The 23,020-nt window shown below is 39.4% G+C and overlaps 1 long non-coding RNA gene across 1 annotated transcript; it reads right to left on the reverse strand.

The window, feature by feature from the left end:
- Positions 1 to 15,814: 15,814 nt before the first annotated feature.
- LOC135301365 (uncharacterized) lies at positions 15,815 to 20,157 on the reverse strand. Its single transcript, XR_010363120.1, has 3 exons — positions 19,915 to 20,157; positions 16,485 to 16,591; positions 15,815 to 16,399 (listed from the first exon to the last, which is right to left on the reverse strand). It is a non-coding gene; the product is annotated as an uncharacterized LOC135301365 (long non-coding RNA).
- Between the last annotated feature and the right edge of the window lie 2,863 nt (positions 20,158 to 23,020).

Genomic DNA, 23,020 nt, shown 5'->3' on the forward strand with positions numbered 1-23,020 from the left:
TTCAGAATAAACATTTTGAAATGCTTAAGTCAAGGACTGTGGCATTCACATTCTCTGAACAGAGAGAGACATAATTCTCTCTCTCAGGTTTTTGCCTGGAGAACCACAGAGATCCAAACAATTATCTCATTTGCTGTTCCTGTGTTTGTGCCCATGTGGAATGTATTCTGGAGATTGTTTACCCGAGGTGACCAATTGGATCCAAGTGTGTGGGTCGGGACTCTCGGGCAGAGAGTCACAAGTTTTTCAATTAGAAGAGTTAGTAAGTATGTTATAGTATAGTATAGTATCTCTCTTTTATATAATATAATGTAATATAATATAGTTTTAATAAAGTAAATGTTCAGCATTCCAAGGCCATGGAGTCAGATGTCGATCATCCCAGACTTGGGGTCGCCCTGATTTTAAAATAAAGGACTTTTATCCCAGGAAGAAGCTTCTGCTACTGAATTGCTGACAAAACAGTTGCTTTCAACCAGGAAACAGCTGTCAAATAGAGATTTGTCTCACGAGTAGTAAAATAAATGATAATTTGCTAGGCAGCAGAAACATATTGGAGACCAGGATTCATGAGCCTACCCTGGGCATGGGAGGGAAATGTGGTGTAAAACTTACAGGCAATATTGATAACATGACACTTGGTTTGAAATGCATCAACCAACATCAACTAAAGCAATTTACAAGATGAAAGATCTACATTGAACCCCTAATGCAGCCTGGACTGTCTTCACCCATAAAGGAACTTTGCTAGAGAAAAAAGCTAATAGGGCCTGTCTGGTGGGCAATTTTGGAGATACAAGTTTTTTGATTAACACAAAAGGCTGCAAAGGGCATGGAAATAAAAGGAGTGATCCATGTAGGTATTATCCAGCCAGCACAAAACACTCTCATTACAGCATTCTGGATAGGAACTTTTACTCTGCTGTAATTCTAAAACCCTGTCAGCCTTACTGACAAGTTCATTAGTCAGTCTGTGGTCCCCTGGGCAAAACTCAGACACATGTGAGGGGCTTTGTCATCCAGACAGTTTCCTAGCAGTTACAGAGACTTATAAGATCATTTGTTGCAGGTGATGTATTTCTGTGTCTGCATAACATGAATTCACACACTCTATGCTTACATGTTTGCAATACACACTTGATTTTGGTAAGCCCCTTGAATTCTAGTGTAATGGGATGATGCCCCTTTAGCCAGTTTGCTCTGTTTTCCCATTGCCTTTGTTATATTTCATTCAAAAGCCAACAATCTATGGCTGTACATGTGTACAGCCAGGCCTCATGCTGCTGAACACTGCTAACACACTTGTGCACTTAGCTCCTACTGGGCCCAAGGGGTTCACTCTTGTGATCTTTGAGGGAAAGAAACATTACTGACACTCAACTCACTCCCTGGAGAAATGCAATAGTCTCTGGAAAAGCGCTGAGAGATGTGGCAGACTGGGGTGCCTGGGTACTGAGCCCCATCCACAGGCCGTGGGGAGGACCACTTCCATGAAATGCTAAAACTCTTTAGTCAAAAGAAAGGCCGCATGGTGCAGTTTAGAAGTAATTTGACTGCCCTCAAAAAGCATCCACTCCCCACACTACTGTCCAAAGCCTCAGGAAAAGCAATCATAGGGAACTCAGTGCCACTTCTGGGCAATGGTCATAGCATTTTAGGGACCAGCTTCTGCTTGGAAGAGATGGTTCAGATTTCTTATACATTTTTAATTTTCTTCTCCCCACAATAATGACTTTATCAGCTTGTTGAACTTTTCAGTCTTTCAAATTACATGAAGTTTTCATTAATACTCTAACAAAAAACCTTTTTTGCTACAGGTTCTAAATTGTATTCAGAAATAATAAGCTTCCACCTACTGCAGAATGGTTAAGCTAAATCTAGCAAAATCAAAAAGCCTCAGAAATCCAGAATTTTTCTTATTTTCTTATTTTTCTTATTTTTGAACTACCTGTATCTTTAGGGAAATGGTAAATGTATTGTGAAGGAAGGTCTTATTTTGTCCAAATCAATTATCATAAAGATCAATTATCATATCATAACAGGATGACTGAATATTGATTTAGTTGAGGAGTTCTACAGAATTTGTATGCTTATCATCAGCACAAAAGTCCTGATATTTTAAGCATGCAATTCTTACTCCTACTGTCATTTAGCCATGGGCTGAGTTTCATTTCCAGTAAGTTTTACCCATTAACTACCATTGGCCTAAAATATATGGTTAACTATTCAACTGGTAGGCAGTTTGGACTGGAACTGCACACAGTCTTTCCCTTGTCTTAAGAGATTGATATTAAATACTGTAATCTGAGAAAAAATAAATTATGCATAATATCTGCAGTTGAGTTACCTACTCACAGAGCCCCATCAAATTCTTAAGTATTTGCAATATCTAAACAGAAGGAACAGAGAAACACAGTTTAGCTGGTGATGAAAGGGCAGCAAGTAAAGAAAGGCTGTTTCAGAGATGAAGACAGAAACCATCAGTTGTGCTTCTTCAGTGTCACTGATTTTGAGCCCTGAATAAAGGTCTTTAGCCCCTTTCTTGAATTTTCTACTCACACACAATATGTGTAACTTCTTGTGATCTTGCTGCTTTTCTATGTGACCTTCGGAATCTCACTTCTGCAAGCTGTGTTCTACACTGCTGAAATAAACAGGCTATGTCTTGTCGTAGCCTCCCCATTCTAACAGCCACTTTTACTGTTTCCAGGATTTTATCCTGAGCAGCAGTGGTGACAATCACTGTCTGCCTTTCATCTGCCAACAAACAGCTTTTAGGCTGCTTTCTGAAGTGAAAACAACCATACCTGTCCAATTGCACTTGGGATGTCAACTTGTTTATTCTCTCCATGCATCTAACATTCCTAACTTTAGAACTCTGGCTGATTTCCGCTAAATTACCAGAGGAACAGTCACCGGAAATATTTTAAGTTCATTTAAACTGCTGTTGATAATCTTAAAGAGAAATATATTGTTAGTATCCATGAAAGGAGAGAATGTGAAGGGTGTAATTTCTAAAGAGGAAAAGTCAATTGACCTTCACTCCTTTAGAAACCAATCCAGAAAGTTTTATGGGTAACCAGACCACCTTTGATCTGCCACTCACAGGAAGACTTACTAAAGGCAGTCTCAGCTTTGCTTATCTGTGGAGGTTTGGAAAGAGTCTCTAAACAGCTTCTTCAGCCCACTCTCTGCCCCTTACATTTGCATCCCTACTCTGTTGTGCACATACAGCAGCACTCCCAAATTGCTGATTAATGTAGCCAGGATAAACATGAGTTTCCCTGTAGCAACTGCCACACTTTCTAACTTTTCTATTCTTGCAGGCTTGCAGGTGATGATTTCAAACTACCTGGGCATATCTTGCTGCTTTAGCTTTCCTCCAAGGCTAACGGCTTCCAGAAACGCTCCCTCTTTTCTAGTAAATTTAGGCTGTTTTGAGCAGCTGTAGGCAGGAACTCTGGCTCTCTCTGAAGTTGCCAAAGGCCCTTGGCCATACTTTTTTGCTGTTTTTTTCTCAGATCTAAATGTTATCAGTGTGGAACAGATTTTACTGGAGAGTGTGTTTCCCAGGGAAATACCCTGACTTCCCAACACATGCCAACTGACAGTTTGCCAAAACCATACCCTAAGGCAAGAATTAAATTTAGGCGAATGTAAGTGCCTGAGAAATTCAGGCCAGAAAGAGAGCAGACACAGCAAATGGAAAAGAAAATATTTAATGTCAGCAAGAAAAAAAGATCTCTAACTGATGGGAAGTGTTTCCATTTTAATAGAAATTTGCTTCTTATGCAGATATAAATCCCAAAGAAGTGACTTACTCCTCCCTTGGCTAGTGTGAATATAGCCTTTCTGTCAGCTGTTCTGTTCACCTGAGTTTAAAACCCTTCCAGGACTGTTTGGCTTTACAGGAGGAAAGAAAACAGTCTCAAGACCAATAATGATGGGGAATTTGAGATCCTTCAACTCTAATCTACACTAAGAGCTCTGCTGTTCCCTAAAGACATCCCCATGTGTAACTACTGCCCTCCTGCTATTGCCAGTATGATTGTTTACACATTTCTCCCTGTTATTTGATAATTATGATTTGGTATCTTAACAGGAACATCATTAATTCCCAGAAACTGTAAAAATAGCTATCTGACCCTGGATCCTTTTGAAATCTTTCATCTGTTTGTTGTATTTTTAGGTAAAACCTACAGTTACCCATTTTATTTTTAATATGAGAAAATATATGTCTTTGTTATAGTTTAATAATTAGCCATCCCTTCAATTAAAATTTTAGTAGCAATAAATGTTTGACAACAGACTGAACATCAAAAATACAGCAAGCATGTAAATTTCATCATCTTTTGCCAACTACTTCATGTAAAGCAGAGCAGAATTCAAACTTCTTGTGGCTTTCATGTGGGATCTCAGTGTTTTAGCTCTGCAGTGGTTTCACCTGCTGCACTTCACAAAGAAGGACACTTCTTTGCTTTGTTTCAGATGTGGTATTCAGAAATCCCTTGGCATTAAGCCTTTGGACAGTTCTGCTACTGTTCCAGGAAAGCTCTGTGACCTGAGTACCTGTTTTTGAAGCTTAATAGATCAGCATGTCCAAACCTAAGCTTCCTCTTAAATGCACTTCTTTCCTGCCAAGGTCCTTTTGAAGGCACAATGTCCCCATCAGGGTGATCTTTTCTCCTGCTCTTGCAAAATCTATGAAGCATGCCATATCAGTGATGCCTTTCTTATTTCTTTAATATTTCAGCTACCTCAATGGTGTTTAAACTCTGTATCTCAGCATTCCAAGTTCCCTGAATTAAGAATTGTCATGCTATCTTCCAAAGTAGCAAATAGGAAAACCTAAGGCCTTTGTTAGCTCTGGTCTGGGAGTAAAGGATGTTGTCTAGAGCAACTGAAGAATGTTTAATTATGCATTTTTCTGTCTCCCTCCACTACATGTACCTTCCCCTTTGGTCAAGAATTTATCCACAGTCTTCTTGAATCCTTTCTGACAGTACTAATGAATAGCATCTCAGGGAGCTTTCCCTTTCTCTTTCCCAAATTCTTATGTGTTGTCTGTCCCATAGCTCTTCTAGCATTCTCCACAGTTCCTATCCCAAAGTTCTCTTCCCCATGATTCCCATTCTCTAACCAAGCCCACAATCAGCGGCTGACAAGGGTGTCTCCCAAGGACAGTTTTCATTTTCCTCAACCCACCACCACCTAGTACCATACTGTTTGTCTTCAAGGACAGGAATTGCTCTCAAAATAAGTATTTCTCATAATTCCCTCTGTTTCCTTCACTGGACTGGATACCTAAATGAGGTAGGGAGTCCCTCTATATGCAGACAGGTTATACCATTAGCCTTGTGACAAGTCTTTCACTTAGCACTCAGCTCCACAACTCACCTTGCTATAAGCCTGCAAGAATTGCTCCTTTTTTTCATCACTCCAAAAGTTCAAAAACACCCAGTTTAGCAGATGGACCTGTGTGTTGACACCAGTGAGCTGATCCTTGACCACCCTGCTACCAAAGCAATCATTCCGGCATTATTAGCATTGAACTGTGAGGAGGCACCCCTAGTTAAATGCTGAAAAACTAATATTGGGCTTGCAGAAACCATTCCTTAATGATCTTTTCCAACCCTCCAGAAAAATCTCATTAGCAGGAGCAGAAGCCCTGGAGCTGTGCAGAACACATCCAGCATGTGTCGAAGGAGACCATTAGTTTGCCTCCTGATGAAAGAGGCCCATGAGTCACAGTGTAAGAGTCACTTGGGGGCCAGCAGAGATTTTGAGAATAGTGAGAAAGGACATCTAAGCAATCTACATGGCAACCCAGCAGCAATAGAAAAGTCTCAAAAAGGGTAGCTGTAGACATTCTGAATGGAGAACAAACAAGTACAGTGTCAGGTTAAATATTTTTCAGCTTTTGAGGCAGAATGCCAGTTTAAATTAATTTGGAGAAAATATCAGCATGCAGTAAAAAATTATCTCTGCTACATGATATCTCTTCAAAGAGAAGAGTTCAGCACCTTTGGTATGAACTTGGCCAGAACTTGTTCAAAGTTATTCTTTCTCATTGGCAAAAGCAATGATTTTACTTTTCCAGTGAGTAAAGTTCAAGCAGGAATTATTCTGCCCTTTTCCCCTCAGTGCAAAACTAAAACATCCAAATGGACAAATGTCAAAATACCTTCAGGATATTGTAAATACTTTTCAAATTCTTCTGTTTCAGACTATATCCAGCTAATGTAGCTAGAGATGCTGCATCAAAATCACACTTGAAGTTTTAACCTAGGTGTCTTTTACATTTACATTCCTTGGTCATCCTTATTTTTAATGATGCTCAGGAACATTTAAGAGATTCAGCTGCTTGCATTTCTCCATTCTCACCTTCTACTTCTCTGTCAGAGTCAGCCTTCATCTTTTCCAGGGAAGCAATACTTGCAAACTGCCAGGTATGCTCAGCTGACATTTAACTGAACAGAAATTGGGCTGCTCAGTCTCCTGAAATAACTGCACGGATCTTTTTACGACTTTCCAGATATACTGACCTATGATGGACTAATTGGAATTGGGGCAAAGCCCTTACATTGATTTGGCTTGAGCTAAGCAGGAACAAGAACAAAATTCTTCAGAGATGATGGCTACCCTGAGGGTCCTTGTTTCTTTTTCTCCTATCTAACACAATTTTCCTATAATCTTTGTTTTGTTGTTGTTTTTCTTTTTCTTTTTTTTTTGTTGTTGCGGTTTTTTGGTTTTGTTTTTTTTTGTTTGTTTGTTTTGGGGTGGTTTTTTTTTTGGTTTTTTTGTTTGGTTGGTTGGTTGGTTTTTTGGGTTTTTTTTTTGGTTGGTTGGTTTTTTTGGGTGTTTTTTGTTTGGGTTTTTTTGTTGGTTTTGGTTTGGTTTTGTTGGTATTTTGTTTTTTTTTTTTACATAAAAGCTACCTTGACATTAAGGCTGAATATCGAATGACATTAAGGCTGAATATTGCACTGCCCAGTTCCAAGATTTTATAAGTCTCACACTCTGGTTTCTTGTCATCTTAGCTAGTTTCAAACAAGAGAAGATTAAAAATTATGCTTATGAAATCTAAATGCCAGAAAGTCAAATAAAAGGAAACTTCACCTTATTTTGGTCCCAAAATTCAGCTGCAAGATATTCAAAGAAAGTTTAGATCTGTTGATGCCTGCTGGCTTTCTGTAGCTGTTTCTTTGCAGAGTCTGTCTCATGTGAGCGCGACACAGATTCACAGAGTTATCCTTGGTCATTTACATAGTGATGTTCACCTCCCAGACTCACATATTTGCAGGTGCAGAAAGTAAGAGGATATGCCTAACAGCAGCAGAATGTTAAATAAACCACAGGTATCTTAGACAGTCCATGCCCTCTTTATCTGAAGAGGAGAGCATAGGATACAAACTTTGTGCATACCTTCTCCTGTTTTGAAAGTCCAGAGAAGGAGCCTAAACCTGCCAACAGTAATTAAACATTTTCTGATCCATTTTCTGTTTAATTTTCTGAAAATTAAACATTTTCAGATGCACCTCTATCTATGCCTAGTGACAAATATTCCTTACCTTAGCATGATTTTGCATGTTAAGAAGTGGTTGCTAACATCAGCAGAGCTCTTCATTTCATGGCCACAATGAGTTCTTGACCTCTTTTGTTCTCCACTATGGCACAGAATTGTAGAAATGTTAAGGTTGGAAAAGACCCCCAAGATCATGAAGTCCAACCATCTTCACCACTAAATCATGTCCCCAGCTGCCACAACTAGGCACTTTTTGAACATTTCCAAGAAATAGTGATTTCATCACATCTCTGAGCATTCCAGTTAAATACTTGATCAACCTTTCAGTGAGAGATTTTTTTCTAATATCCAATTAAACCTCCCCTGGTGCAACAGGAGGCCATTTTCTCATCCCTTTTTGCCCAGAGGAGGTATCGTCTACTGATTTGGCATGAGTGGGTCAGACTGCCCTAAATGCCATAAGCATAGTTATGCATTTAGCAGGCTGTCAAAGGAACAAAGGGAAGACAGGGTAAATCATAATCTCTTCTCTTGCTAGGATTTTTAGATGCATTGAATGGAAATTGTTTTATGCCATGGTGACATGGCTTCCATGTGCTGGCAGGGACTGAAAGATGCACAATGGCACATTATATCAATTCTGGAAGACACTTTTCCACACAGAATAAGGAATCTATTATTGAAATCTCCATGATCACTGGTGCTTTCTCTGCAAACTCTTCCTGTCTCTCTCCTTGTCGCCTAATTTAGATTTCCAGAGTAAAGTTGATGTCAGGATCATTCTGCCTGATTTATCACCTCAGTCTGATAAAACCCTGAAAAAGAAGAGAGGCAAGCTAATGGAGAGAAAGAAAGTAGCCAGCATCCGACTCTGAGATGTAATTTTTCCCACTCACACAGCATGTGCCTGAGGGAAAGCAGAGAATAATGAGCATGGCAGTCTTGTTTTAAGGGTTGTTGCTTCTTTAAACAGAAATTAAAAAACAAAACAGAACTTTGTTTAATGTTGAATGTTGTATATTCCTCTGCATCTGTTTCAGAAAATCTGGAATATCCTGTTGGAGCTATTGGAGCTCTCTTGTAAGTGGGACAGAAAGGAAAAAGAAAAGAAAGTCACAGAAAAGACAATACTCCTGGAATTAGATGCCAGCTACTCATAGAAAAACCACAGCATCAAGACTCAGAAAAACAGGACACAGATACTTCTTTTTCTGGAACACCTGGAAGCTACCTATTGAATCAAGCACCTCTGTCTCACCAAGTTCTGGAATGTGTCCATGTTCCATCCTCTCCTCCATGAAGTAGCACAAAACCAAGTGCCTCTCTTTATGCATGGCATTCTGAATCAAGGCCACATGCCCAAGGATGATACCACTAAACTATGAGTGGAAAAGTTACAAAACCTGTTCAAAACAAAGCTTCCCATGTTGCTTCTTCTTACACTCTGTCTCATGTGAAACTGAATTAGTGAACGTATACAAAATCTTTGGCAAACTTCCTCCATAACCTCCTCCATGTGGCTTCTGTGTAAATAAATACTTGTTTTGTGCAGACAAGGGAAAATACATAAATGCTGAATATGCAGGGATTTGTATAAGCCAAAGAGAGAATGCAGTGCAAGTAGATGTGAACGCCTGAGTCCATGACTTCTGTGCAGTTACAGATTGTTGCAATAGAGGGGGAAAATCATGGATAGTACCAAATAGTGATTAATGAGGGTACAGCCTGTGCAAGAGCATGACACAGAGCTTGACACTGAGAAGAGATATGTTACCACAAAAGCTAAAGATGGAAAGCAAACCATACTGATGTGAAAGGAAAAGGGAGCACAGAAACAGAACATTACATAAGTCTGCAGAAGTTTGCAGAGTCTGAGACCATCCCTCTAAGTGTTCAAAACATGTAGATGGGTCGCTAAGAGATATGGTTTAGTGGTAGCCTTGGTAGTGATCAGGTAATGATTGGCCTCAATGATCTTAGAGGTGTTTTCCAACCTTAACAATTCTGTGGTTCTTTGATTCTGTAATTCTGTGAAGTAGCAATGCCATTAAGGGAATGTCCTGTTTATTGAAAGTAAGTAGAGTCTGGGTTCATTTGCATGACACATCATCTTCTGCTTCCTTATAGAGTTTAGGCTGGCTGTCTCCATCACAAAACTTCAGAGTACAGAATGATTTTTCCTCAGATGAAAGAACAGAATGAAAAGAAAAACTGAAAAAATCTGATTTTTCTAGAAAAAATAGAAGCAGTGTGAAGCCAGTTTAGAAATATTTCATTAGACATACAGGAGGTTGTGGCACACATTTAAGCAGACAAGGGGAAAAACAGTGTACACTAATGGCAATGTATATGAATATATATGTAAACATCTTCCAAAAATTAGACCAGACAAGGCTGGCAAAATCAATAAATGGAAATTGCATTCAGCACCAGGGAAAAGCGTGGTGACCTAAGTATTACATGCAGTTCTGAAAACAGCCTTACCTAAGTACATGCTTAAGTGTTTCAGCAAAACAAGATTAAAACATTGTCATTGTTAAAGAGACTCTGTAATTAGAACTGGACTCCCAGGATAGCATATAAGCATTAAAAATTCTTTACCTTTTCTTTTTTATCCCATTTCTTTAAAAAAAATACTCAGAAGAGTTTCATTTACATGTCACAGCCAGCTTGATCTATATTCAGAAAGAACATCATGTCCTCCTTAGATGTCAAAACAATTTTCTCTTAAACCTGAGTTAGTAGTCAGACATCAAGGATGCAATGCATATGGCTCCCATTAAAGTGTTAATCTGTAACACCTGCAATTCACAGAAGTTGCTATGCTTTAAATAAACTAAAACTTTTCTTTCCTATTCCACTGCTGTGCAATGTTTAGTTGCAAATTGTTTTTCTAACTTGACTTCCAACTTTGAAAAAAATGCAATTTAGACTTGCTACCTGTGAATCTTAATTCAATTTCCTGTTCCATCAGAGATTTCCTGTGTGTCTTTAAGGAAGCCACACAGGTTGTGATTTAAGAGATAGATTGGAGCTCTGCTTCCCTTTAAAATACTTTGTAGTTCTGGCCTTAGTCTCTATGACTATTTATAATATATATTTAATGATACAGATATAAAATCCCGTTGGATATAGCTTGTAGTGGATTAAGATTTTTCTGCCTACTGGCTATCCATCATGGGTCTCTGCCTGTCTTTGTAGCCAATGTGCATTATGAGGTTGTATGAGTGTTTATAGCCTGCTTCAGTACAAAATCAGCTAGTTTAGCCTGAATTGTGACTGAAGGCAGTGTGGGCTATTGGCACAGCTCAGGGAGCTGAGGGAGAAATAACGCCTGGAAGACAGTCAATTCAATAATAAACAGTGGCAAAAAGGAATAAAACAGTGGGGCAAGGAATAACTTGATCAGCTACACTTCTGCTTCAATACAGAGGACATCCGTGCCTTTAGGAGTAGTCATGATCCTCAGTAGCAGGCAGACAAAAGCAGGATGAGAGTAGACAGGTTGGGATTGTGGTACACCAAAAAAATACATAGAGTTAATTTTGAAGACAAAGAATACAGAGACAGCTATACTAAAAAGGGACACAGTCAGAAGTTTGTGTGTGTGCACAGATAGTGGTTAAACACCAACAGGAATTTAAATTCTAAATAAGCCGCTCTGCTACCTCTACCCTTTCTGGTAACAGAGGGACAAAAGCAGAAACTATGGGTTGAGATAATAACTTACTAAAAGCACAAAGCAGTGGAATAAGAAATACACAGTAACAACCACAATAATAACTAAAGCTTTCAAAAAGATAAGATGTTTTACCCACCAGAAGGCGTTGACCGCCAGGAACAAAAACAAAATGGCGGCCGTGCCCCACAGGCCACATCCCCCCGCTTCCCCAGAGAGAGGTAAGATGGCGGCTGCTCCCACAGGCCGCACCACACGGCCGGCGGGAACAAAGACGAGATGGTGAGCGACTCCCGCAGGCAGGATCTCCCCCCCCAGCCCAGAACAATGGCCAGCAGTGACAAACAAACCCCTGGAAGGTAGGTTGGCTGAGCTGGGTCGTATGGCTGCTCTGCTGGGCTCACTTCCTCTCAAGTGCCTGCGCCACCATTTTGACCGCTCCACTGCACTGTGGGGGGAAAGCCCCACAAATTACTGGGGAAAAGCTCCCTTCTACCAGACTCTGAAAACCAAGGATTATGTCTGAGATCCTCCCTGATTATAAGCAGCTGACTGTCTTCCCAGGTGGCTGAGATATTTGGTAGATATGTGAGATTGGAGGATGGTGAAAAACACATTCTTTGTGGGATTTTGTATCAACATATTAATTTTCAATCAAAGCAGCAACTGTCGCCTGGAATCAAAAGAAAAACTTTCCAAACAATATTAAAGTGGTGTTATAAAGAGCTGTTATTTAATGAAAGCTTTCAGGTGCACAAAAATAGCTATGAGCATGCATAGTATAGGATTGCTACAGTTTTTATAATGTTAACTAATTAGTCTATCTAGCAGGTACATCCAATAGGAGAGCAGTTGCCCTGGTGACCCAGCCTTGTGCCTGCCCGTTGGAGTGTCTCCAGGGAGTTCTTTGCTTTGTATCTTGTTTTGTCTCTCAAATGCTGGTGCAAAACAAGATGTCCTTGTCAGAAATTCTTTTCTTGAAAATAATACTCAACAAAATTTCAAGAGTGTGACATAATCTGTTGGAAAGTGTTAACTATAGTTCTACAGTGTGAAAAAGGCTAAGAAGGTGGGAAAAGGCTAAGAAGTTCTTAGAAACTATAAAACTATATATTAAGTTCTATAAAGCTGCAAATATATGAAAAAAACCTAAAAATCTTTAGGTGTCACAAGTCTTCCAGAAGTTTCATCCATGTTAGAAAAGAAAACAATAGATACTTCTTATTCTAAAACATTCTGCCCTAAGTATTTGGAAATTAGGAACTCAATTTTGGGTTTATCTGAGATGCCTCTTACAAATCACTGGCATTTTAGATTGTCCTTTCTCTCGTCTCTTAAAGATAAGTTGTGTTTGTATCACAAAATTACTAAAGTTGGCCTGTTTCTGCTGACAAATCTGACCTCCAATGAACCCTCATATTACTAAGCTGTGTTTTCCTTAATGAGGTCCTTACACCAAGCATAGAGCCTGCTTATTAAAATTGCTTTTAATGAGGTCAGCATTACCACTCAGTGTTTGGTTGACCCTGAGGAAAGGTAAGAATAAGCTCTGGTGCTGCAATGTTAGCAGGTCTAGCACAGCAATAGTTCTGAAACCTGATGTCTGACTTTGTTCTGCAGCTCCTAGATGTTTGTGACTGTTTGGAATTCTTATTTGTGCTAAAAAGAAAGCATTTATGGTAACAGCAGAATTAATAATTACTGGATTTCTATTTACTTGCATCCTACATCTGTTCATCTTTCTGCCTGCCCCTACCACTATTACCTCAGCTAGTTCTCTGCCTACCCAAACTCCTTCCCATGAGACCAAACTTCAGGTCTATAACTTTATATTTTTCATCTACTGTGATTAGTTCAGCCCATGCTGAAGACTCTTGTGTTTGTGCTGAAGCTTTTGCCTCAGTGACAGTATTAATCTGAGGCTTCCTTTTTTTCTCAGCTGTCAATTTTTGTGAAACTTGTCAGATCCTTGTAACTTGGAGATACTTTGCCCTTTTGCTGATTCTGGTAGTACCAGCCAGCTTGGTCAAGAGGGTGAGAGAGCAAAGAGCAAGCAAAAAGGTGGATGAACACAGATTTCAGTCATATTTCCTTAAAAAGCCAACCTTTCAACAAGTCTTTATGGTAAGCAAAGAATGCTCACGCTAACCCTAAGGATTTAAAGCTAACTTGCAAAAAAGGCATCTCAAAACTGTTTCGTAATACCTAATAATTCTGTGGACAAGGTTCATTACATATTTCGTCAGCAAGTCTGTGTAAGTTATATGTCTTTGTGACCCCCTCTAGCCTTTTAGATAGCTAGCTTTCTGCTAGCACACATCTTTTTTGGAGACATGTGATTAACGTCACAAAGTCTCATTCTTGTTAATTTGTTTCAAAATTATTTTCTGAAACCTCAGAAGAAAGAAAGCATCTTTACTTCTGCTGTCCCATAGGCTGTGCAGTGTATAAAGGCTGCCAGTCCCTAACTGTGCAGTGAAAACTGCATTGCAATTTTACTCCTCTCAACAGAAGCTAAAATAACATAGGTTTTTCACCATGAAATTACCCTTACTCTAATGATCTTAATCTTCCAGGTTTAAACGTGTTCTGCACAGCTCCCTCTCTTATATTCAGCAGAGTGCATTGATGTTCAGTTTTGCTCTCCCCACCACTTCCCTGTATGCATTAGTGCTTGCATTTAAAATGAAGAAAACCCTGGGAACTCCCCTTGGAAAGGCAAGCTGACTTTTCCCACCGATAAAGCTCATGCCACATTACTCGTTACCCTGACTGTCTCTCACACACTGGCGTGCATGTGAGAAGAGGGTCACAGCAGCTCATCCTGCCCTGGAGGGTGCTCACGTCGATGCCAGGGGCTATCTGAACCAGAAACAAAGCATGAAAGTGCTTTATAACCACCCCACTGGGACAGCAGGAATCTGAGCCAAAGCACTTTGCTGCCACTGGAAAAAAAGCCTCCATCAGTGCTGTCTTCACAGCTGCTGGCACTGCAAACCAGCTTGTAGCTGTGTGAGCCCTACCCCAGAAAAACAGCAAGGTTTAGTTAGGGGTCCTCACCTGCCCAAAGAAAATGGTGGCAGAATCCTGCCAGGTACATGCCAGCCAAACCCCAGAAACACTGGATTCTCCCGTGTCTGTGAAATCAGTCAGTCTGAGTCTCATATGCAGACTGTGTCAAACCCCAGCTGCCAGTCCCACAAATCAAAAAAATACACACTGAAATTACATGGTTACTCACAAATCCTGATGTGTTCTTTACACCTTTTGAGTAATTTTAGGTTCTTGAAGCCTTTGGGTTACACTGACATTATCTTTTCCAGCTTTGCTCCAGAAACAAAATGATGAGAAACTGTGTTTTTCTGTAACACTGGAGGGGCTGCCAAGGTTCCTGCTCTGGCTTGGCATAGTGGGCAGCTGATCTTCTCCTGCCATTTATAGGCACAGCCTGACATTTTATGGCAGAGCAAAATCAAGCTGTAAACTGCAATGGCTCATGACAAGCTTCATGAGCACTTCATCAGGAATAGGAGGTGTGAAAACATAACCCCAGCAGCAGCCTGAGGGAAAACTTTCCTTTTCATTATCTCTTAGTTCACTAAAATCAGGAGAAATCAAGAAATTGCAAAATTCAAGAGGTTGTGAGGAGATGAAATAGCTTCAGACAATTAAAAGTTTTTAAGATTCAAAATACTCTTTAGATTTGGAATCCCTTACTATACTTATGCTCTTGCCTGCCTGATGTCTGAGAAACACCTGCAGCCAGGAATCAGGATAGGATTATTCAGGGAACAGTGTTTGAAGTGTCATACAATTCTAGTGCCTATTGAAGATTTTCCATATGGTGTCTATGCATCAATTTTCACCATTCATTGTCACCTGTGTATGTGATAGGTCTGCCTTGAAAAACTCAACAAAAAGAGAGGTGGGGTTATGTTGGCCAAAAACAAATGTTTGAAGTCAGAAGGGGAAAGGAGAGTCTGTGACTTTTCCAAAGCATTACTGCAAAAGATAACAAAATTAGAAAGAATAATTTTGCTGAAAAGCTCATAAAGAGCATATTAGTCTTTGATTTTTGTGTTCTGTCAATATATCTGTCTGAGCCATGGGGTATCACAAGTAAAATCCAGAACTGATGAAGCTGGGATTGGGGCTTTCCAGACATAACAGATTCTTGTACAAGTAGAGTATAGTGAAGTCCAGAAGATTTAGCATCTTCCTTAGGGTTTAAGGGACTATTAAGACTTACAAATACTGCAAATGGTATCTAATATGCAGTGCCTGGCATCAGCTCTCTAATAAATGAAGTAAGATTTGGTCATCTATAACAATAAAATGTTCATATCTGAGGGCAGAAAGATGGGTTTCCACTGTTCATGTGGAGGCTGTCTTTTTCCACATTCAGCAAAGACCTGTGTGATATATTTTCTTGTCAAGCTCAGACATGAGAGGTAATTAGGAAAACACTGCTTTTTCCCCATAGTCTATAGGATACTTTTTTATTATTATTTTTATTTTTATTGTTCTACTCTGTACCATCACTTGATACGGACACCACAGCTGTCTCTAACGTCTTTACTTCTTATGCTAAGGACAGGTCTGACAGCAATTTAAATGGAGTTAAGCAAGTACTTAACTGATCCCTAAGAATCAGGTCTTTTGATGTTAAAGAAGAGGAAAAAAAAGACGAATAATAATGATTTAAAGTTCCTCTGTTTCTTGGTGCCCTTCTGGAAATACTTAAGATAGGCTTGATTTAATTTTTTTTTTTCTTTTTGGTGAGAAACTTCAAACCACCAGGCATAAAGTAGCACATAAGTAAATCCTCACAGTATTAGAATCCAAGTAGGGAGCATAGTGGAGAAATATTTTGTAGTAATTTAGACATGTTTAATAAAATGTAATGAGTGATTATCTAGTATTCTGTTGTGGCTTTCCTGCAACAGCTATTAGAATCTTTTGAATACAACAGAACATGAGATAACAGGTAAAAAAATTCAGATTGAAAGATGGCAATGAAAACTGACCAGGCAAATGCAATCTACCTGAGACAATGAGGCCAGATTTCTTTCTGACAATAATTCCTCATAGGAAAAGCCATATGCAAGGGAACTGCAGCAGGGCAGAGCTATTAGCAGAAGTGCAGATGTCTCATGTTCAAAGCAGTCATTGGGGCGACAGCTTCCAGTAAATACCTAGGCGTTCTCAAAGGAAATAGAGCAAGATCAAGACTCAGCAATGAGCTTCCCTGATGAAGGTCAAAAGCTGGATTACCATTACCTGGTATTTTACAGAAGAACATTTTATCTTGCAGATGAGCAAAGTAGTGACTGCTACTATTGTTGCCAGAGATATTTTTGTGTACTGTGGAAGTAGTCTCTTCATCCCTTGAAGACAAGAACAGTTTTAGAGTTCAGGCCAGGAATGCTGGGCCTGATGTTAAAGCATCTGTCCAGCAGACCTGGACAGAACACCAAAAAAAGCTATTCCAAACAAATAAATTGAGACTATTATTATAAATAATAATATTAATTTTGGCATTGGTATAATAATCAATGATACTATAAATATCCAATGGAGCTTTTGCAAATACCTTATAAGCACTTGTACTAGAAGGATGTTGCTGAAAATTAACATATTTGCACTGTCTTCAGTATTCTTAGCAGTGTAAACTTCAAGCAAGTACCAGGAATTCAAGAATAAATATTCAACAGGCAGAATCATAATGCGTGTCCAATTTAAGATGCTTCAAAGGGCCCAGTTTTCCAGATGACCAGCACTCAGGTCTTCCTCAGAAATGTTTTAAGATGTCTTAGTTCTGAAAATGCAGTCCCAGATTTCTAGATTCCAAGAGTTAGGCTTGTTTATTCAGGGATTAGAAACTATTTTAAAAGCATTTGCATTTCTCAAGTCTCAATACCTGTTTTACATTAATATTTCAAAATCTTAGTAAGTTACCTAGTCCACAAATTTCTTGGTTCACAAAGTCTTCAAGTAGCTCTTGGATGTTTCTTCCCCTAAATGAACCCAAGAGATCATTCTAGAAATAAGAACCTTCCAGTTTCTCTGTATAATTCGTGTGTGACTTCAAGAGGGCATTTCACAGATGCAAATACAAAGATGTCATTTCAACTTTATAAACTTCCATGCACATATTTGTTTTGTCTTCCTCCCTCCCTCCCTTCCCTCTCATTTTTCAGGGTCTACTCTCAGTTGAAAAGTTGCTTTGTATTTTCTGAAATAATGATTTATTTTTTTTTTTAAAGCAAAATACCAAGACCCTCAGGAATCTCTTAATGAATGATACTTGAAACAGTATTTTGTCAGGCTAATTGCATGCTGTAAAAGATTCCTGGCTGAATCTGAAAATATATGTGGCTCGAGGTTGCAGTGTTATGGATGAAACACTAAGAATGTCCTTCTTCATTATTACCTGGCTTATTTCTTTGAGCAAATAATAATAGTCTAATCATTGCCCTTGGATATACACTTGCAAGTCACTCTGAACACAAGAGGATTTTTGCTGCATGTCCCAGGGCAAGGTTTTGTCCTATATTTCCAGTGATAATGAGTATTTTAAGCCCATTTGTAATGAATAGTTCATCAACAGTTCTTTTTTTTTTTTCTTTCTTGTGGATAAACTGGTTAAAATGTCTAAAGTAATAGGGGCATATGTCATTCTCACTAGCAGAAAGGCCATTGTAGCAAAAGTGACAGGCTTTGGTTCCATTTCTTATTCATTATGAACATGACTACATGCTGTTCATACATCCTTACCTGCATGGCACGGGCACAGTATGGTGCTATCCTGTTGGGATTTAGTTTGTTCCTTGCATGTGTAACAAAACTGAAAGGTCTAAATTGCATGTAATGAATCTGTGCAACTTCTTCTTGTTGAGCAATTCAAGCTATAATTTCATCAGAGTAAGAGATTGAAGACCCCTTTTATCCACTGCATTACCTATCTATCTTTGGAGTGTTTCCCACAGTGCATGTGCTGACGTTGTGATCAGCTTAATTTTAAACGTCCCAGGTAATAGGATGTCAAGACTTTCCTATTGCCATAACTCTTCTGCAAAAAATCCCAGTGTCAGGAACTTGCTCAGTTATAAAATAACACATTTTTTTTTATTTTCCATCATTTAACAATGTAGAGTCCTATTGCCTGTGTGGGTACTTTTTGAGTGCTTTTAGGCTAGAACTCTACCAGAATCTACCCCCAAACATAGTTTTGTATCCCATTTGAGTGCTCACCCTTGCCCATGGCCCATGCCTGGTCCTGGCTGATGCCAAATGCCTGGGACCGTCCCCAGTGTCCTACTCCCTGGCTGGAGCTGTGGATGGGCCCTGGCAGCCAGGACCTGTGCTGCCTTATGACTGTGCTATCCACAGGGTCTCACAGGTAAAACCCATCTCTGCACGTGCTTGTCCTGTTATTGATGGCCAGTGTAAGAGGATGGGATCAATACTGTCTTGGGGATGAAGCTCTTACAACAGTTTATTGGCCTGTCTTGATTTTGTTGACAATTGTTGTTAAACAGAGTCCTGCTGGGGATCAAAATTTACAGGAGAAAATCAGAAGCCCTGGATTGTTGATACTCTCAGGAAACGGCAGAGCACAGAGAGAGCCAGGCTGCAGTTACTGCAGCTCCATCACACTCTCAGCCCAGAGGGACATCTGCTCCTGGTGAGCAGAGCTGCTGCAGGGCAGAGCTGCTCTGGATTTCATGAAGATAATGCAGGAGCAGTTCAATTAAGAGAAGAGATTAATTAGAGAATTGCCCCATAATTACACTTCCTGAGGCAGCTGCACTCTCTTTGTGTGGCTACAGACATTCCTTCACTCTCTAGGGTGGCAGAAAAGATGGGTTTACTTCTCACAATATCTCCAAACAGGCCTTTGTATATCACGTGTTGATCAGGGAATGAATCAATCCCACAGTGTAAATATTAAATAATATTAAATAAGAGGAACAGAGTATGACCAAAGAAAGCTGTAGTATTGCCTGGAGGAATAAAGTCTTTCAGTGGAAATGAGGGGAGAAATTCTGAGAAGATCGATCAAACTAGAGAAATTTGCAACACAATCACATAATAGATTTATTTTAGACAAGTACAAGGTAACCAGCACTGGAAGGAGACATGTAAAATACTGATATATACTGATGGATTCAGAATAAGCTGTTATTTCTTAGGAAAATGGTTCCAGGCATCATTACAGATTATTCAGTGAAGACATCTGCTGTGCATGAAGTAGCAAATAAGATGCTTGGCTGCATAGGAAAAGGGATGGTGAATAGCAAAGCCAAAATTATATAAAATGTCATTGTGTACAACTAGTTTTACAACTTGTCCTTACTTTGAATACTACATTTACTTTTGGTCAATTTAATTAAAGAGACCATGAGAAAAACCAAAAAATATTTTGAGAAAGGGAAGTGAAACTTATTAGAATAACAGCAGAATATTTCAAATAGGGATGAAACAGAAGAGAGCTAGGTCCATTAATTTGGTTAGGAGGGAAGAGATAATTCCATGGTTTAACTCCAGCTGACAACTCAGCCCCACACAGCCAGTTGATCATTCCTCCCCAGTGGGATGGCGGGAGAGTAAAGGTGAGAAAGCTTGTGGGCTGAGATGAAGACAGCTAAATAAGTAATGCAAAAGGCTTACATACACACAAGGAAAGCAAAACAAGGAATTAACTCACCACTTCCCATGGGCGGGAAGGTGTTCAGCCATCCCCAGGAAAGCAGGTGTCCAGCATGCATAACAGTGACTTAGAAAGACAAACACAATCACTCACTCCAAATACCCCTCTTCCTTCAGCTTTATAGGCTGAACATGGTGCCAGTGTGCTGTAGAATATCGCTTGGATCTGTTGGGGTCAGCTGTCCTGGCTGTGTCACCTCCTAACTTCTTGAGCACCCCCAGCCTCCTCCTCACTGGTAGGATGATGTGGATGGGTGGAATGTAGGAAAATAGAGATAGTGATGAAGGTAATCTCACCCCTAAGGGGTTACAGCTGTGCTAATTATCAAGAATTAGGAGCAGGCCTGCCCTTAATAGGCCACAGCTAGTTCTAATTAGGATGGGTATTGTAAAAGAGTAGGTTGGCTGGTTAAGAAGGGAGGATGGAGTTGGCTGGCTGTGTTGAGAAGGAGTCAGTGCTGTGAGGAGCTGCCCATGAGAAATCACCAAGAAGGTATGAAACCTTTGCAATAAGATGGCAACAGGATGAAGCAGAAAAGGCTTTGACTCTGTGTAAGCATTGCTCAGCAGTGCCTAAAACATCCCTGAATTATCAACATTGTTTCCAGTACAGAACTAAAGCAGATCCTCATACCAGCTACAATGAAGAAAATTGTCTATCCCAGCCAACATCACAGATAGGAGAGAGCTCTCCAAAATACTGAATAATTACAAAGCAAGTTAAGCATATTATACTGTCTCAATTTTTCTATAATGTAGGTATACTCAAAAGAACACAATGAAATATCATTAGATTGGATATCAGTAAAACACTCTTCACTGAAAAAGTGACCAAACATTGGAATAGGCTGCCCAGTGAACTGACATGATCACCATCCCAGGAAGCACTCAAAAGATGTGTAGATGTGATACTTAGGGACATGGTTTAGTGGTGGACTTGGAAGTGCTGGCTTAATCTTTGGACTGAAAGATCTAAAAGATCTTTTCCAACCTTAGTGATTCTATGATACCGTAATCATTCATAAAATAGCCTGCAATGCCCTGGGATGCAGGATGAAATTGCAGCGAGAGTATTTAGGTCCTAATTATCCATTAATTATAATGACTGTCATTTACAGGAGGGTCTCAAAACAACTACAGGAATGTTCTGTAAGTGCCTTACTATAAAGAAGAATAAGTCCCTTATAAGAATAGGTGAAGAGGCAGATGGAGGTAAAATTTTCTGGAGTTCAGAGACGATATTAAGGTTTCCAATGTCATACTAACCCACTGCTGTTGACAAAATGGAAAGGATGACACCATGACACGCAGGATCTTAGAGTTTTGTTAATGTAAAATTTTAGTTTGCAGCACTGAGCATCAGCCCCACCTGCTAGGTTAACTCCTGGATTTACACAGATATCCCCAAGAAGCCCAGAGCACCTCTGCCCCTCCAAAAACCATGCTCATTAATCTCTGTGGGACATTCTTCACAGTTTTTAAATCCACAACTGAATTTAGAAAGGTTTTTGCCACTTTGCAAAAACTGACAGTGAGGCTGAGGACAGAGAGAAATGAATGTCTGGGACCTCACAGAAATGTGGAAGATGAAATTAAGGAATAGACACATGCATGTGTTGGGAAAGGGACATGTTAAAGTAAAAAATCTTCAAATGAATGATGGAGGAAGAAAAAGGTGAAATATCTGAGAGACAAGAGGGTACAACGAAACAATAGAAAGGGTGAAGACAAAATGGAATAGAAAGAGACTGGAAAGAAAAAGGAGTGAAAGGAAAAATTATAGCATAGATTATTCAGAGGCCACAAAGAGTAGGAAATAAAAAAGCATATAAATTTGACAGAAAATGAAGGTAGGCAAGTACAGAAGAAGCAGAGAGAAAAGGCAAAGGAGACCTGAAATAAAAAAAAAAAAAAAAAAAGAAAAATATGTGAAAAGACAGCTTGAAATTTGCCACAGAATAAGTAAGAAAGACTGTTTCCATAGAAATAGAAGTATCAGCAAAGGTTGTGGAGAGCCCTCTAAATGGCAGAAAGCAGATAGACTGAATTGAGGATGCACGTAAGGTGAAATTTGAAAGAGAAAAACATGCACTGCCAATGCCTTCCAGTGTGGAACAGAGAATGAACCCTGCCCCAGCTGCCACCTCCAACTTGGAGTTTCTTCTGTGTAGGTTCGAAGTAAAAGATCCACAAAAATAAAATATAATTAATATATCTTAGTGGCATAAATATTTGAAAATTCATAATACAGTGGATCTGAGAGAATTCTGCAAACCATTTTAGAAGAAATTGTGTATTTTCTAAATACTGTTGCCAATCCCTAAGGAAATGTACATTTTGCAGAAGTGCTACAAAAATGGACCAGATTTGTGTCTTTCCACAAAAATGTAAACCTTGTAAGTTCTAGTGCACTGTTATCTATGAAGTAAAGATTAATATAAATTAATTTCAGATAACTTTCAAAATTCTTTAAAAAAGCTGTTCAATATCTAATTATTTTCTGATTTTAGAATATGACTGCTGCTCAAGGCATAGGAATAAATTCTACATTTCACTGATTTCCATTCCTTCCTGACACATGATTTTACAATGCAGTTCCAAAATTCTGTGTCGTCTACTCCGGCTATTTCATACTCATTAGGGCCTGAGATCCAAGAACAAGTAAGCCTGATATCTGTTCTTCTACCACTTGCTTCAAAAGGCAAGCAGGTTGGCAGGAAAACAGATCTAAAGAAGCAGATTTTGAAATTTTGGCCACATTCTTGGGTGATGTCGCTGGCTTTTGTGGCTTTTTGCAGTTATCATTATCAGTGTTACCACCCTTGCCTTTTGCCTGTTTAGATAGTTAACAGTTTCATGCAAGGCATTCTACATCATATCTGTGCTCAAACTCATCTGGTCATGCTGCAGGGCAAGGAGAGTAATCCACTAAAGAGAGTTACTGCACTGTCCTTGGCTCTTAATTGCAATCTGCTTAAGTGTTCACTGCTCTCACAACACATCTTCTCCTGGTCCAATAAAAGCACAAACATCAGATGTTTGGCCTTTTTTTTTTCTATGCATTTGATCAAAATAATAAGCATTTGACTTTCTTTCCTGACCTC

The sequence above is a fragment of the Passer domesticus genome, chromosome 5 (genome assembly GCF_036417665.1).
Source record: "Passer domesticus isolate bPasDom1 chromosome 5, bPasDom1.hap1, whole genome shotgun sequence".
NCBI lineage: Eukaryota > Metazoa > Chordata > Aves > Passeriformes > Passeridae > Passer > Passer domesticus.